Source organism: Pelobates fuscus, chromosome 8, assembly GCF_036172605.1.
Source record: "Pelobates fuscus isolate aPelFus1 chromosome 8, aPelFus1.pri, whole genome shotgun sequence".
Classification (NCBI taxonomy): domain Eukaryota; kingdom Metazoa; phylum Chordata; class Amphibia; order Anura; family Pelobatidae; genus Pelobates; species Pelobates fuscus.
The window spans coordinates 156,986,170-157,005,108 of NC_086324.1; the positions used below are offsets into that span (position 1 = coordinate 156,986,170).

General features: G+C 37.7%; 1 long non-coding RNA gene across 1 annotated transcript in view; it reads left to right on the forward strand.

Moving 5' to 3' along the window:
* The window catches only part of LOC134571854 (uncharacterized), a 618,817-nt gene that overhangs the window by 193,526 nt on the left and 406,352 nt on the right, over nt 1–18,939 (forward strand). The gene's annotated exons all lie outside the window — the stretch shown is intronic.

The following is an 18,939-nucleotide window of genomic DNA, read 5'->3' on the forward strand; positions in this document are numbered from 1 at the left end:
GTTTTCCCCAGTACATCTTGTATTTCATGGCGTTCTGACGTCATGGTATCGACGTATTGTCTTCTTCCTTCTTGCCGTTCAGTACATCGGTTTCTGCTCCACACATATTTCATTTCTATTCGTCCTCTGTGTTGTACCCCTATTCTCCGGATAGGCCACGGCTCTGTTGACAGGTTGTACACGACCATGTAGATCCAGGATCTGGTTCTTTCCTCCGTCTACTCATGGACAGCTGTTGATTTCTGCGTACGGACGTTTTGAACTGTTTCTGCGTTTTCTATACACCGCTGCTTGGTTTAGGGAATGGGTTTTCCATTCTCCTTTCATTTCAGTCCTCTATGTCATATTGCTTCTGGTTCTACTATTTGGGCGTTAAAATTGCAAATATGAAGCCTCCTGTCCTGCCATAAAATTAGGGATTATTCTAGCCTCGGTGAGGGAATAATCTAAATTTTATTAAAGACAGGAGGCGAATATTTCCCCCCCTTTTCTTACGTTCCCTCCCTGGATTTGGGTCTTATAATTAATTGGGGATATTGTTATGTTTTGTGAATGCATTGTTTTACATAATAAAGGTTATTTATATTATTCAGTGATGATTATCTGTGTGCATTTTATTCATCATGTTTGTGTTGTAATTATGTTTCGTCCATGCCTTTTAGTTTAGGTACATACTAGATACTAGGTCTTTATAAGATCTGTAGACTTTGTTTATTCATCAGGTATTATAATGTGCAAGTGATATTGTATGGATATGACATCTTGCCTTGACAGTTTACTTTCACAATGTTTTCCTTTTTCTTGCAGTGTAATCTATTTTCTCTCTGGGCTTGACGATTATTTCTCTGGATGTGTCTGCTACAAGGTGGATTCGTTGGTTTCCTTGCTCTCCTGCTCGACCTCATCAAAGAAAGAGGAAGTGGAAGAGCCTGCTTAGGGGTTTTATACTACTGTTGCTTTGTTCTGATTGGTTGTTTTGAAAAGTTCTGTTAACTGTTTCTTTGCTGCTGGAGGTTTCAGTAAAGAAGGTAAAGCAAATATTCGCCTCCTGTCTTTAATAAAATTTAGATTATTCCCTCACCGAGGCTAGAATAATCCCTAATTTGCTGCTTACCCGACAGCTCAGCTCCAAGTGCCGCAATCTCTTGCGTGCGGCTTGTTTATATATGCGGCCGAATAACCCACGGGATTTGGCGCATACCAATGACATCAGGACTCAGTGTTGGGAGGGACATGTACCACCCACGAATAGTGGTAAACTCCAAACGTAATTCATCCAACCACAGATAGCTTACGCCTGTATATACTCACCTCTCCCATTTCTCATTGCCCTGTTGTGTTTTTTTGGTAGCCCAATAGCGCGTTCCTTCAGTGTATTGTTTGGTATCTTGACTGACACTTGCATTCCGTTCATCCTTCTCTCTCTAATCCTTTGACCTCGGCTTGTTTCATCGTTATTCCTTACCTCTGTAATCCTTTGACCTCAACGTGTTATACTGACTGTTTATTTGTATCAACCCGGCCATTCTAAGGAACAGTATTACAAATATTCCTGTTTGTGATTCTGTCTGTGTGTTTAGATTCCTGGATTCCTGACAGTAATGTTATCACTTTGTGTACATTTAGTGCCACAGCATTTCTAATCACACACGTAGTTGTGTTTCACGACTGTAAGATATTGCTATATAATATATAGCGATAAACTAATTGCTGACAAGTGTAACACCTCCCATTAACAGGAAGAAAATCTGAAAAATGTATTCAAACTTGTAATGCTTAGGAAAGTAATTTTTATGATATGGTTTATTTGTATAATGGTTTAATTATAAATCTTATACCTTTACTTAGGTTCATAGCACCCCACTTTCTATCTGCAGCACAAAATAGGTTTAGCCTATTTTAATTTTGACCACGTTGTGCAGGTCTGATTTAACTACTGTATAATGTTTTTAACAAGAGAAATGTGTAACGTACCATATGCGTAGCTCATATCTGTAATGATTTTTCATAGGAGATACACAGATCTAAAAACAGTTGAACACAGAACAGGAATCACAAAGACTGATTTACATAAGTAAAAGAAAAGTCAACGGTTCATTTATTTTCTATGCCCATAAGGATACAAAAACCTATTTCCTTGTGCACATTCTTTAGACTTTGCAAAAAATTAAATGCATTGTTATTCTTGCAAAAACAAATGTGTATAGTGGTAAGAGTGCACTATATAAATTGTGCAAAAATCTTTAGACAATGTGCAGAACCCCAATAAACTTCTGTTACTGCAAAAAACAAAAGGCATAGAAAGGGTGCACAAAATAAATATCTGCATAAAAATAAAGTGTAATCCAATAAACAATTTTAAACCCAAAGGTGCAAATAAAGAAAAAAAGTGTTATTCACTAAACAATGCTCAACACACCTGACAATACTTCTTGTCTTATTGGCGTCCCTGAGGAAGTTCAACTGGATGAAACGCGTTGGATTGCTGCTTTTACCCTTTGGACTGGTTATTTTCTTTGTGTTTTTTCTTTTAAAGGGGTACTATAATCACTAAGACAACTTTAGCTAAATTAAGCAGTTTTGGTGTCTAGATCATGTCCCTGCAGTATCACTAGTCAATCATTTGCCTTTTAGGAGTTAAATCACTTTGTTTGTGCAGCCCTAATCACGCCTCCCTGTATGTGACTTACACAGCCTTCATAAACACTTCCTGCAAAGAATCATCTAATGTTTAAACTTCCTTTATTGCAAATTCTGTTTAGTTTAGAATGTCTTATCTCCTGCTCTGTTAATAGTCTCTACATGAACCTCCTGCGTGGGATTAAAATTCATTTTACAGAACAGGAGATGAAAATTTTTTAAAGTAAGTTAACATCGGATTGAAAATTAAACAATTTTGTTTTCATGCAGGCTGCGTCAGTCACAGCCAGGGGAGCTGTAGCTAGGGCTGCATTAACAGAAACAAAAATGATTTAACCGCTAAATGGCAGTGAATTGAGCAGTGAAACTTCAAAGGCATGATCTATACACCGACAATGCTTCATGAAGCTAAAGTTGTTTTGGTGACTATAGTGTATCTTTATTTGTACTTGGCTGCCATTTCTAGAAACGGAAGGCATTCTTTTGGTCCACTTGGAGTGGAGATAAGGCCGCTTTCTTTTGATGTTTGTAAGTGCAATTTTAAATGAAAATTCATTTTTTTCGTACAGTATTGCACTATTTTCTGTTTCTTCTCTTCCATACACATACCCCTGTGGGGGAGACAAGCCTGCTATCTATTTCCTGCTTGTGGGTACTCTCCCTCCACTCCCCTTGGTTTATTCACAAATAATTTCTTTCCTTTTCGATTCATCACCAAGTTTCGATGTTATTTTATCCGGTTATTCAGGTTGTATTTCTCATTGCACTACCTGTGTGTATTACATACTATTTAAACCATCTTGTTATTTTTATACACATATTTTCTTATAAAAAATGTTATTGCAAAACTTTTTTATGCATTGTTAGTTATACTTACCTGTGATTTATTGTAAACAAGGGGGGGATTCAAAATTCAAATTCTAGTACATTCAAGGACTGTGCTATATTTAAATTTGATGTTATAGATACAATTTATTTGTCCTCACCAGAGTTCATTTTGTCGACTAACAATTTTAGTAAGATTTTAGCTGACTAAAATTTTTTAGATTTAGTCGTCTAAAATTAGACTAAAACTAAAACAATTCAGATGCCTAAAATACGACTAAAACTAAATTGAAATTTGCTGCCAAAGGGGCTGTGAAAGGGGCAAAAGAGACAGACCACCTGTCGACCCTCGCTACATCTATACTGTCTGAAAAATCTCCATAGATATATTATACCTGACAGATTTTAGTTATGTTTTACCTATGTTTTATTGTAATATACAAAAAAAAGTTAATGTGAATGCTCCATGTATACTCGTGATACTGTATCTATCACATGACAGCGTCACATAGGAGACTTATCCTGTTTAGAGAAGTGTCCCCAAGCAGGGTAAATCACAGAAGAGCACAGGATGAGCGAAGGACAGAACAGAGGTGGGCGTTACACCTCTCAAAGATTTACATTAAATGCATCATGTATCTTTGTAATATATGATCTATTCAATACATAGGGGAGATTTAGGCTAACTTTGTAAATGTGTGACAGGTTAACTTTAAACGAATCTATTCGGGAGTGTTCTATCCACATGCACGTAGATAAATGATAATGGTACACTTAAAATCTAATTCTACTTTGGCAGATCCATCAAATTATGATCTAGATCAGGCCTGTCCAACCTGCGGCCCCCCCCAGATGTTGCCGAACTACAACTCCCATGATTCTTTCAATGAAGCAGATAGCCAGGGAATCATGGGAGTTGAAGTTCAGCAACATCTGGGGGGCCGCAGGTTGGACAGCCCTGATCCAGATGCAGCACAAAGAAATGTCAAGTGTAGCTCAATGCAAACAAAATCAAGAGAATTACTTATAAAAGAGTTGGTGATTGTGAGTTAGAATAGAGATTGCATTATAAGATCAGGGTATGATATTATGCATCATAGTTACATAGCTGAAAAGAGACTTGTGTCCATCAAGTTAAGCCTTCCTCACATTTGTTTTTTGCGGTTGATCCAAAAGAAGGCAAAAACAATACAAAAAATATACAGTTTGAAGCACTTCCAATTTTGCAAAAAAACAGGGAAAAAATTCCCATTTGACCCCAGAATGGCAGTCAGATTTATCCTTGGATCAAGGAGCTATTACTCTACAGCTGAAAAATTCTATCCTTGAATATTCTGGTTTTGCATGTAGTTGCTGTTTGAACATCTGTACGGACTCTGATAAAATCACTTCTTCAGGCAGAGAATTCCACATCCTTATTGTTCTTACGATAAAAAAAACCCTTTCCTTTGCCTTAGACGAAATCTTCTTTCTTCCAGTCTCAACGCATGACCTTGTGTCCTATGTAAAGTCCTGTTTGTGGATAGATTTCCACACAATGGTTTGTATCGGCCCCGGATATATTTGTATAATGTTATCATATCCCCTCTGAGGTGCCATTTTTGTAAACTTCTGCATTAGAAATATCAATTTCATCTACAGTTGCAAGAAAAAGTATGTGAACCCTTTGGAATGATATTGATTTCTGCACAAATTGGTCATAAAATGTGATCTGATCATCATCTAAGTCACAACAATAGGCAATCACAGTCTGCTTAAACTAATAACACACAAAGAAATAAATGTTACCATGCTTTAATTGAACACACCATGTAAACATTCACAGTGCAGGTGGAAAAAGTATGTGAACCCCTAGACTAATGACATCTCCAAGAGCTAATTGGAGTGAGTTGTCAGCCAACTGGAGTCCAATCAATGAGATGAGATTGGAGGTGTCTGTTACAGCTGCCCTGCCTTGTAAAAAAAACACACACCAGTTCTGGGTTTGCTTTTCACAAGAAGCATTGCCTGATGTGAATGATGCCTCGCACAAAAGAGCTCTCAGAAGACGTACGATTAAGAATTGCTGACTTGCATAAAGCTGGAAAGGGTTATAAAAGTATCTCCAAAAGCCTTGCTGTTCATCAGTCCACGGTAAGACAAATTGTCTATAAATGGAGAAAGTTCAGCACTGCTGCTACTCTCCCTAGGAGTGGCCGTCCTGTAAAGATGACTGCAAGAGCACAGCGCAGACTGCTCAATGAGGTGAAGAAGAATCCTAGAGTGTCAGCTAAAGACTTACAAAAGTCACTGGCAAATGCTAACATCCCTGTTAGCGAATCTACAATACGTAAAACACTAAACAAGAATGGATTTCATCGGAGGATACCACAGAGGAAGCCACTGCTGTCCAAACAAAACATTGCTGCACGTTTACAGTTTGCACAAGAGCACCTGGATGTTCCACAGCAGTACTGGCAACATATTCTGTGGACAGATGAAACTGAAGTTGAGTTGTTTGGAAGAAACACACAACACTATGTGTGGCGAAAAAGAGGCACAGCACACCAACTTCAAAACCTCATCCCAACTGTGAAGTATGGTGGTGAGGGCATCATGGTTTGGGGCTGCTTTGCTGCGTCAGGGCCTGGACGGATTGCTATCATCGAAGGAAAAATGAATTCCCAAGTTTATCAAGACATTTTGCAGGAGAACTTAAGGCCATCTGTCTACCAGCTGAAGCTCAACAGAAGATGGGTGTTGCAACAGGACAATGACCCAAAGCATAGAAGTAAATCAACAACAGAATGGCTTAAACAGAAGAAAATACGCCTTCTGAAGTGGCCCAGTCAGAGTCCTGACCTCAACCCGATTGAGATGCTGTGGCATGACCTCAAGAAAGCGATTCACACCAGACATCCCAAGAATATTGCTGAACTGAAACAGTTCTGTAAAGAGAAATGGTCAAGAATTACTCCTGACCGTTGTGCACGTCTGATCTGCAACTACAGGAAACATTTGGTTGAAGTTATTGCTGCCAAAGGAGGTTCAACCAGTTATTAAATCCAAGGGTTCACATACTTTTTCCACCTGTACTGTGAATGTTTACATGGTGTGTTCAATAAAAACATGGCAACATTTCATTCTTTGTGTGTTATTAGTTTAACCCCTTAAGACCGCAGGGCGTTCTATGCCATCCTTATTTTGGTGGCTCTAAAAGCCGCAGGGCGGCATAGAACGTCCCTGCGATCTTATGTACTTACCCGGTCGCCGGCGATCCCACGCCAGCGATCGCGGTATGGAGACTCACCTGGGAGACCAGGGAGTCCCCCTCCGTCCTCTTCGCCCCCCTGGGTCATGTGATCGCGAGGACCCCGCGATCACATGGACGGCATAGCCGTCCAAGGCACTGCCAGCAGGGGAGTGCCTGTAATGAAAGGTACTCCCCCTGCTGTCTGAAAAAAAAAAAGTTTAAAACAGTTGAAAATTTAATTATATATACTTAGATCATATATATATTTATTATATATATGATCTAAGTATATATACACATATACACACATACACATAAATATACATACACTGTCTACGTGTATTTTAATATTAATATATATATAATTATATATATATATATATTAATATCAAAGTACACATACAATGATATTGATTAAATGTATATATAATTTTCATTTTATATATATTTATATATAATAAAAAATAAATAAATATGTAAATACGTTAAAAAATAAAATTAAAAAAATATTAAAAATAAATAAATAAAAAATATATATACATGTGTAATTTCGTTCTAACTGTATTTTAAAATTAATATATATTTATATTGATATCAAAATACATGTAGAACGAAACAAAATAGAATGAAATAATATATATATCTATATACATAAGTATATACATATATATCACTATATATACCTATATATAAATAAAAATCATTGAAAAAAATTATATACATATATATATATATATATACACATATATATACACACGTATATATATAATAATTCTACGTATATATTTATGTAATAATTTTACATAATTAGGTCATTTTATTAATTACAATTTGCAGGACCTGCCTGACAATCCAGGGAGAAAGTTCAGGGAATTTAATTTGCTAGCACTATATTTAACCCTGTAACTTTCCAAGACACCATAAAACCTGTACATGGGGGATACTGTTTTACTCGGAAGACTTCGCTGAACACAAATATTAGTGTTTCGAAACCGTAAAATGTATTACAACGACGATATCGTCAATGACAGTTAAATGTTTTGCACTTACACGGATGATATAATTGTTGTGATACGTTTTACTGTTTTGAAACACTAATATTTGTGTTCAGCAAAGTCTCCCGAGTATAACAGTACCCCTCATGTACAGGTTTCCTTGTTATTGCAACGTTTTTCTAAACTAAAGCGATTTAAATTTGTTAACCTTTCTTCATAGCTAAAATGTTCCATTCCTTTTATTAATTTTGTAGCCCGCCTCTGCACTCTTTCTAGTGCAATAATACCCTTCTTTAGAACAGGTGCACAAAACTGTACAGCATATTCAAGATGTGGTCTTACCAGCGACTTATAAAGAGGCAAAATTATATTCTCATCCCGAGAATGAATGCTCTTTTTCATGCATGACAATACCATACTGGCCTTAGCCACTGCTTATTGATGTTGCATAGTTTGTTGTCTATAACAATTCCAAAGCACTTCTCGTGTGTTATCCCTTATTCACTTCCATTAAGGGTATACATTGCTTGTGCATTCTTTACGCCAAAGTGCATAACTTTGCATTTTTCTACATTAAATTTCATCCGCCATTTGAGTACCCAGTCCCCCAGTCTATCTAAATCCCTCTGCAGCAAACTAATATCGTTCTCACATTGTATTACTTTACAAAGTTTTGTGTCATCTGAAAACACTAAACATGACTTTCAATGCTGTCTTCAAGATCATTCATAAACATGTTGAATAGAAGGGGTCCCAGAACAGAACAATGAGGGACACCACTTACCACTCATGTCCAGGTTGAAAATGTACCATTAATGACAACTCTTTGTACTCTATTTTTTAGCCAATGTTTTACCCAAGAACAAAAATTTTCATCTAGACCAATTTCTTTGAGTTTGAACACTGATCTATTGTGGGAACTGTACAAACGCCTTGGCAAAATCCAAATAGTTCACATCCACTGTAACACCCTGATCTATACTTCTTACTTCTTCGTAGAATGCAATCAAGTTAGTTTGACATGATATGTGCTTCATAAACCCGTGCTGATTTTTGCTGATAACCTTCTTCTCAAGGAATTCTTGAATATTATCCCTTAATAACCTTTCAAATACTTTCCCAGCCACAGAAGGTAAGCTCACAGGTCTATAATTTCCAGGCAAGAATTTCAAACTCTTTTTAAATATAGGAACCACACGCACCTTCCTCTAATCCTCCGGAACACTTCCTGAAAGAAAAGAATCTTGAAAAATTATAAAAACAGAGGTTCACTTATTTCCACACTTCGTTCCTTAACCCTTTAAGTCCGGCGGGCGTATATTTACGTCCTTTTAAAAGCGGCTCTAAACGCCGCAGGACGTAAATATACGCCCGCCGTTTTTTTTTAACTTACCCGGTCGCCGGTGGTCCCACGCCGGCGATCGCGGTTGGGGGGACTCCCAGGGAGCTCCCCCGCGGCAGATCTTCCTCCTCCGGTCCCTCCCGGTCATGTGAGAGTGAGGTCCTTGCGAGGACCTCACAATCACATGGCCGGTATAGCTGGCTCAGGCATTGCCAGCAGGGGGACCAACTGTAATGACAGTTGGTCCCCCTGCTGGCTGGAAATCAAATAAAATAATGTTAAAAGTGTAAAAAAAAAAATATATATATATACTTAGATCATATATATATATTATATATATATGATCTAAGTATATATATACACATATACACACATACACAGTCTAGGTCAGGGGTAGGCAACCTTCGGCTCTCCAGATGTTGTGGACTACATCTCCCTTGATGCTTTGCCAGCAATATGGCTGTAAAAGCATTATGGGAGATGTAGTCCAAAACATCTGGAGAGCCGAAGGTTGCCTACCCCTGGTCTAGGTGTATTTTAATATTAATATATATATAATTATATATATATATTAATATCAAATTACACGTAGACTGATACTGATTAAATATATATATAATTATTGTTATATATATATTTATAAATAATATAAAAAAAAATATGTAAATACGTAAAAAAATTAAATAAAAAAAATAATTAAAGATAAAATATTAAAAAATATATAGATGTGTTTTATTTCGTTCTAACTTTATTGTGATATTAATATATATATATTTATATCAAAATACACGTAGAACGAAATAATATATATATCTATATACATAAATATATACGTATATATCACTATATATATACCTATATATAAATAAAAATATAAAAAAAATATATATATATATATACGTATATATACACATATGTATATATATACATATATTAATTCTACACATATATTTATGTAATAATTTTACATAATTAGGTATCCTAATTAATTACAATTAGCGGGACCTGCCTGACAACCCATGCCGAAAGTATAAGGAATTTAATTTGCTAGCACTATATTTAACCCTATAACTTTCCAAGACACCATAAAACCTGTACATGGGGGGTACTGTTTTACTCGGGAGACTTCGCTGAACACAAATATTAGTGTTTCAAAACAGTATAATGTATTACAACGATGATATTGCCAGTAAAAGTGACGTTTTTTGCATTTTTCACGCACAAACAGCACTTACACGGACGATATTACTGCTGCAATACTTTTTACTGTTTTGAAACACAAATATTTGTGTTCAGCGAAGTCTCCCGAGTACAACAGTACCCCTCATGTACAGGTTTTATGGTGTTTTCAAAAATTACAGCGTCAAATATAAGGCTTGTGTTTCATTTTTTTCACATTAAAATTTGCCAGATTGCTTACGTTGCCTTTATGACCCTATGGTAGCCCAAGAATGAAAATTACCCCTATGATGGCATACTATTTGCAATAGTAGACAACCCAAGGTATTGCAAATGGGGTATGTCCAGTCTTTTTTAGTAGCCACTTAGTCACAAACACTGGCCAAAATTGGCGTTTTTTGCATTTTTCACACACAAACAAATACTAACGCTAACTTTGGCCAGTGTTTGTGACCAAATGGCTACTAAAAAAGACTGGACATACCCCATTTGCAATACCTTGGGTCGTCTACTATTGCAAATGGTATGCCATTATGGGTGTAAATTTATTTCCTGGGCTACTATACAGTCTCAAAGGCAACGTAACCAATCTGACAAATTTCAATTTCAAATGTAACACGCTATATTTGACCCTGTAACTTCCCAAAACACCATAAAACCTGTACATAGGGGGTACTGTTTTACACGTGAGACTTTGCTGAATGCAAATATGTGTATTTTATTGCAGTAAAAGCAAACAGTATTATGACATTGACAGTTAAAATGTCATGTAGAACTAAAAAAATAAAAAAAAATCTTATTTTCTCCCATGTTTTTCATATTAAATTATGTTTCATAGCTAAATATTTGATATTAAATGAAAGCCCTGTTTCCCATGAATAAAATTATATATAATAAGGGGGGTGCATTTAATATGAAAGAGGTGAATTACGGTTTGACAGACATATAGCGCAAATGCCAGGTTTTGTTTACATTTTGTTTCGTTCACAACTTGTACATTTGGCTGCGGTGTTAAGGGGTTAAGTACTCATGGATGAATACCGTCAGGCCCTGGAGCTTTGTTTATATTAACTTTCTTTAGTTGCTGCAACAACTTGTCTTGAGTTAGCCAATTACAATTTTTCTGCACGTTTTTTGCAGCAATCATTTGCATAGCTATTGCCATAGGTTCTTCTTTAATATATGCAGAGGAGAAATAGTTATTTAAAATTTCTGCCTTTTCCTAGTCTTCATTAACTAACACACCCATTCCGGTTTTCAGTGTACCTACACTTTCATTTTTTGTTTTTTTTAGAATTGATGTACTTAAAAAATGCTTTGGGGTTGGTTTTGCTCTCTTTGACTATCCTTTTTTCATTTTGACGTTTGGCAAATCTAATCGCCTTTTTGCACACATTATTGGCTTCCTTATACATTTTATAGCAGGGGTGGGGAATTTTTGGCCCTCCAGATGTTTTTGACTACATCTCCCATAATGCTCTTGCAGCCATAATGCTGGCAAAGCATCAAGGGAGATGTAGTCCAAAACATCTGGAGGGTCGAAGGTTCCCTACTCCTGTTTTATAGGATGCCTCTGATTTGTCCGATTTAAATGCTTTAAACACCCTTTTCTTATTTTTAATTTCTTGATTCACTTTTCCACTAAGCCACATTGGTGTCAATTTGTTTCTTATATATTTATTACCCAATGGTACATCCTGAGAAATGTACCTTTCTAATATTTGTTGGAAGATATTCTATTTATCCTCAGTGTTCTTTCCACTCAAGAGTTTATTGCAATCAATATATTGTAAAGCTTCCCTTAACTTATAGAAATTGGCTTTTTTTCTAAATTATATGTTTTAGTATACCCCATGTGCTTTTGTTTTTTTGAGTTTATTTCAATATTCCACTAGCTTAATATTTGACTTTAATTCATGGTTAACATACAAACATACCCCACCAGCTTTTCTGTTTTCTATCCTTTATAAATATTATAAATGTCTGAGTCTAAATAATTAATTTTGACCTCAATAAATTAGTGTCAATCCACATAATTGGATATATATTTTCTTAACCATTGATCTTAAATGGGCACTATAGTCACCAGTATAAATACAGCTTTACTTGGTTTTGGGGTCTTTAGCCTGTCCTTGCAGGCTCTTTAAATGTAAACATTGTCTTTTCAGAGAAAAGGCAGAGTTTATATTACTACTTAGTAACACGTCTAGCGGCTGTCATTCAGACCACCACTGGAGGTGCTTCCTATCTCATTGCTGCACTAGATGTGCTTCCTACGTGTGTGCGGCACCTACGTTCAACGTCTCAATGCTCTGCGTCTCTATGAGGAGATGCCAATTGTGCAGGTGTGCAATAGCCTCCCAATGCAATTCTGTTGGAGAGCATTGGATTGGCTGAGATCATCAAGACTGATGTTCTCAGCAATGGAGGAGGGGCCAGTCACAACAAGACCGATGCAGTAAAGGAGAAAAGGTCATTTTAAAACCTTTTAACTCCACGAAGAGGGGAGCTGGAGACCTAAATATATATTCCAGCACTATAGTGTTCCTTTAAGTGGGAGCTTTCAGTCTAGCAGGCACTATCAAAGAAATTATCTGTGCCATATTGCTTTGAAATTAAACTTTGTTCATCTGAGTTAGAGAGATGCTATATACCATAATGGCTCACCAAATTAAACATTCCTACCTTAGTAGCAAGTTGGCTTAATATTTATACTACTTAAAACACACACAATAAAAGAAAACATGACAAACAAGAGTTGTAATGTTAAGAATCTGGATCTCCAGTAATGGACAGAATTGTAATTTGTTACCAATCTTAGAATGTGTTTTTTTGGCCCAAATTAAATTTCCTTCTTGATGGGGAAATTCCAGATGCAATTATCCAGATGAAATTTAAGCCCGGCATTCATCAGAGATCATGAGCTAACTGCATTTTTGGGAAATGTGTCATCTTATCTGTAAATATAATTCTGCCATGAGGTATAACCCTAACAGCAAAGTTTAGGATAGCAAGGGACAGACAAAGTAAATAAATGTATTACCGGGCCTTAGAGTGGCCGAGCTTAATGTTAGACAGAGAGTAAAGCGTAGTCACAATAAAACCCGTGGTCACGGTAACAGAGAGAAAGCAAAAACGAGAACTTAGCCAAAGTCAGGTACACGGTAATCAGTCAGATGGGCAAACAAGACAGGCAAGGGTTAAAGAGAAACTCAGAGTCAGGAAACAAAGCCAAAGTCAATACCAGAATATAATACAATACAATAAAATAACTCAAGAAACGCACTAAAGGGTACTGGGAACAGAAAGCAGAATCGGGCACAGTATCTAGGGCGAGGTAAAGTTAAATAATCCTGTGTTTCATTTGTCATGCCTGTGCCCAAAAATTTGCGTGAATGAGGGCGCCGGAATGACGTGGGCCAATGGGAGCCAACCGTGAGGTTAGGCTCCCATTTCCCCTTTAAGAAGGTGCTAATTATGCGAGCAGCTTTCTTAATACTGTACGGGCCAAGCGCCCAATCAGAACGTTCGGCGCGCGCGGCCTGCCAGGAGCCAGGAGTGTTCGAGCTGCACGTGGCTCGCCTGGAGGCAGGAGTACTCAAGCGGAGGACCACGGCCGGCACGAGGACCGCGTAAGTACCGCTACAAATTCCAGGACAAATGCAATTCCAAGACAAATGCAATTAGAATTTTATTTTATGAATTTACAATTCCTGGTAGTGATGTGAATAACAAATACTCAGTAGTTAAACTACAGCTGCAATATTCTAAAATGATAGCGAAGATTCCATTTATTTTATTTTTTGAAACATTTGTATTAGGTATTCCAGATATCATCACATACACTGACAGCATACAGAAAATAATATGTACTGATATATATAATAATAAACAAGACCACCGAGTTCAACAGAATACAATTGCTACTCCAGACACATTTTTGTAAATATAATCTTAAAAATTTAAAGGAAATGGTAGTTAAAAATCCTTCAACAAAAGACCACTTCCTGACCTGTCCAATTCCTCCTCCCCCCATATGAAAAATAAAATAATTTCTGCTTTAGACAAATGCGTTGGGAGAGTTGATGACCTCTGATGAGATTGGTATCTCAAATTTGAACATAGGGAGGAAAAAAGGAGAAACTTGGTTTGGGAAGTTGGACGGAGAAATGGGCTACCAAACCGGAAATACTATAAATCTAAAAAATATATATAATTTTGTCAGTTTACAGGATACCCAACCCACCCAAAAACAAGAAGGTAATGTGTAGAGATACAAATAATTGGTGCCATGAGATGTATTTTGTTGAGGGTCATGGCCCAATCCGCCAAGAACCATGCCGTGTACTCCAGGGTAGCCATGATCTTTGATTGGAAGGAAGAATCCAAGGTAGGGATATAAAATGTCCATGACTTGAGGAACATTTTTGCTAAGGTTTCTTTATTAGTTAAAGTGTTCAGCCAGTCCACGTTAAACAGTCTCCAATTGAGAAAGACTGAGGAAAGGGTGAAACGCGTCTTGGAGGACTTCAAGAAGCCTTTTGGACATTTATTTGATATTTCTCATTGATTTATATTTTGTTTTACTTTTTTTTTCATGTATTAATAAATTTATGTGATTGGATTTTTAGTGCTACTGGCTATTTACTCCATCTGCAGACTGTAAAGAAGGGTTACCCACCTATAGTGGGGTAGCAGCATTGATACCTAGAGCTAGGTTTCCCTTATTGCCTATTTCTATGGTGAGCAATATTCATCTGGTATAAAAGTATTTTTGGTTCCTGATATACTACACTAGGAGCTATTTTCTTTGTGCTTTTTTCAGCTTAATAAGAAATATAAAGAAGAGGGAAAGTGTCACCTTAAAATGCCAAAGCAATCGTGATTAGAGCAAGTCCTGCATTTGTTTCAATTGTTGTGAGTTTGTTTATTTATATATATTTTTTTACCACTTTTCTGTACCGCACATACTACACCATTCAATTTTTTTTCTCCCTTTTTTTCCTCCCCTAAATTCAATATTGGACTGATTTTTACTTCAGTTGTATATTAGGGATAAGTGTGTTTTACTAGCACTCCACTTAGGAGATTGGTGGTGGATATCACCTTCCAACCTCCTTACTTCACTGTGTTTATACTTTAGTGAATAGGAGAGATTTCCACATCAGTGTGGTAGCTGCTAAGAAATTGACATTACTGGTACCTGTTTAAGCGCCTATTTTTACACGCAGAGCACTTTTATAGAAAACTGAGTTTAGTTAAGAAAAAATTCAAAGGTGGTGTACTCAGCTGGTTCCAGACCTGAAGGATAGTTTTGCGCCCCACAGCAGCAATAATGAGTATGAGGACGTGGAGGAAGTATAAGGGATGTACTCACAATTTGGAACAGGAGAAGGAGATTACCTTCCCAAGTGAAGTGCACTAGATTTATTCCAGCTGATCTTGAGTCCCGCCAGATCATGAAAGGTCCCAACCAGGCCAAGGAGGGGTGAGAGGGACGAGGCAGGCTCTGTTGTGATGTATATTTTTAATAAAAGTTACAAGTAGGTGTCCAAATTAGTGTAGTTTTAAAACACAAATCAGATGTTGCCAAGATTGATGAGCAAAGGGGAAGCAGAGCCAGTCCACCCCCAAGTAGCGCCAATCACAGCCGCCAACACCATCCAGACCCCCATAAACGCCTGCCGTTCCATCACAGAGCATAGCTGGTGAGTTGTGAGCATGTTGGGAAGACAAGATTGCACTCTGAGTGCAATAATTTTAGTGAGGATCTTAAGATCATGGTGTTATGGACAAATGCAAATATTACACGTTTTAGAATGAAACTTAAACTGTGTACTTTGTCTTTAAGAGATATTGCAAGTTGACAAGGTGTTAGAAATGGAACATATTGTTTTTCATAGATGTTTCTTTAACCCCTTAAGGACACATGACATGTGTGACATGTCATGATTCCCTTTTATTCCAGAAGTTTGGTCCTTAAGGGGTTAAGCAATAACCTCAGTGCATAATGTTTGCGCCATTTTGTCCCAGACGAATTACAATAACAATAATGCATAAACAAGCTTCAAGGCTATGCTACGACTCTTTCAGTACACAATATACTGTGGTAACCCCAAGTTAATGGAACTTCCCCAAATCCGGGAATCTCCCACGACTGTGCACTTACGACTTAGTATAAACAACAGATAAGCTATTCAGACTTTAAGATGCCATCTTGAACTAAGTCAGGAAAATTTCCATGACGTATGCACCCTTTTGTTATTGCCTTGTATCTTTGCCAAATTAAGGGAGGTCCTAAATTGATTTAAAGTAGACAAGTTACTTTTTCATATATGAACTATGGTGACTCTAAAATGACGACACTTAAGGTATAAATAAGTGTACTATTAAATGTTAAGAAACGGAGGAGAGACTTGGAGACAGACGCTGCTCCATCTTAAAATGACTGAGAGGCTGACATGATGACATGTTCAGAAGGGTATGTTAACCTATTAATGATATTTGCAAGCATTTAATTTCATCTTATAAACTCTGCTATAATGGATTTTATATGTCTATATTTATATTTTTATATAATCAATATCTAAAAGACAAAACTATTGCTTCCAAGACAATCCTTATTTTATATTATATTCTCAATTATTTACATATGTTAAATAGAGGATCTCTTACTAACTATATAAAATTATGGCTAAGATATCTGTATGGTTAGCCCTACTAAGTTCTATGCTTTAAGACATTATAGTGGTAAATAAGGGAACCGCCAGCGGTTACAATGGTTAAGTTGAAGATTGGCCAATTAGATGCCAAAGTCTCTACATCTCTACCCGGCTTTGGAAGGAGAACAGTACTCACTTAGGATGTGATGATTCCATCTTTATTATACATTCTACCTTGGAAAGCTGAGACCTAACTCTTCAATCACTGATCAATTGAGACTATAAATGTTATATAAGGTGGCCCTGTCTGGGGCTGGAGTTCAGGACCTGACTGTAAGAGTGTCTCCCTGAGCCAACAGAGAGATGAAAAGATAACCCTACTCGGCACTGAGCTCCCTCAACTGCTCAAGGGAGCACCATGATTTAAAACCAGTATCAGGTGCAGATCACTTTAAGAGCTTGCAGTCCAATGGCACTTCTCAATGACTCAGAGTACAGCAGCCAGCCATTGAGTAACATTGGAACTGTAAGGGAGCTCTTGAAGTGACCTGCACCCATTTTGATGCAGATAACAAAGCACCTCCACTGGATCGCCAGGCATCCTGCTTCCAGCTCACCCACCACCGGATCACCAGGGAACCAGTCCAAACCAGTGTCCTCCACTGGATCATCAAGGACAACAGGAGGGGGGCAGAAGAACAACTTACACACACTCAGACACCACACACATAAACAACTCTCAGACACACTCAGATCCCCCTACACACACACACAAACAAATTTCAGCCACCACACATGCAACACTTAACAGGCACACACAGGCACATTTAGTCTCCCGTTCATACAGGTCTCGGCCTCCTCCACACAAACATTCAGTCTCATGCACACACATAAAACACTCAGCCATTACACACGCAACACACCTAGGGCCCTGAGAAACCTTAAAGGGAAACTCCAATGCCAGGAAAACAATCCCTTCAGTAACTTACCTGAGGCAGTGACGATGCCCCACGTCACTGCTTCTCCCTCGGCGCCGCTTCTCCTTCTGACTGCGTCGGCCGGTGGGCGAGACTGATCCCGCCCACTGGCCGGGGAGACCTAATGCGCATGCGTGGCAATGCTGCGCATGCGCATTAGCGCTCCCCATAGGAAAGCATTGAAAATGCATTTCAATGCATTCCTATGGGGAAATGAGCGACGCTTGAGGTCCTCACACAGCGTGAGGACGTCCAGCGACGCTCTAGCACAGGTTTCGTGTGCTAGGAACCAGGAAGTGCCCTCTAGTGGCTGTCTAGTAGACAGCCACCAGAGGTGGAGATAACCCTGCAAGGTAATTATTGCAGTTTATAAAAAAACTGCAATAATTACATTTGCAGGGTTAAGAGTAGTGGGAGTTGGCACCCAGACCACTCCAATGGGCAGAAGTGGTCTGGGTGCCTGGAGTGTCCCTTTAATCTTCTTCTGACTAAGGCAGGTATATCAAGTTCTTAAATTTGTGAATTGGCACTTATGCATAGGCTACTGCTTGCTTTCTCAAATGCACTGATTTCAATCTGTTGTTTTTGTTATTCCATGCTTCTGCAAAGTAATGTCATTGTGCCACATACCATGTGAAATTGACGCGGACATACACCAAGTCAGTAAGAACTAATATTGTGTTGCCAATCACTGACAAGTAAAGAGAAAAGCACTTAGCAATCCAGCCCACAAAACAAATCAAAGGCAATCAAGAAGTTGGGCTAACGTGGTGTAATTCAGAATGCTTTTGCTACAGGGGGGGAAAAAGTGGGGTTTTTTTGTATTATCGTCTGTAGAGTTTCTCCCTTTTTAGAAGAGTAGATGAAAAGTAGGCTCCAAAAGAAATATGTAGACTTTAGGAGTCAGGTGGACAACTGTAGGTGTAGGAAACAAATACTGTGAGATAAAATGTTGGCAGGAAAAATAACTCACAGTACAACTGATTAATATTACAAAATAACTGTTCTGTTTAGTTTGTTTTGCTGTAGTGGTTATGGTGCCCTGGAACTCCACGATTATAAGGAGTCAAACCATTTTTGAGACGAT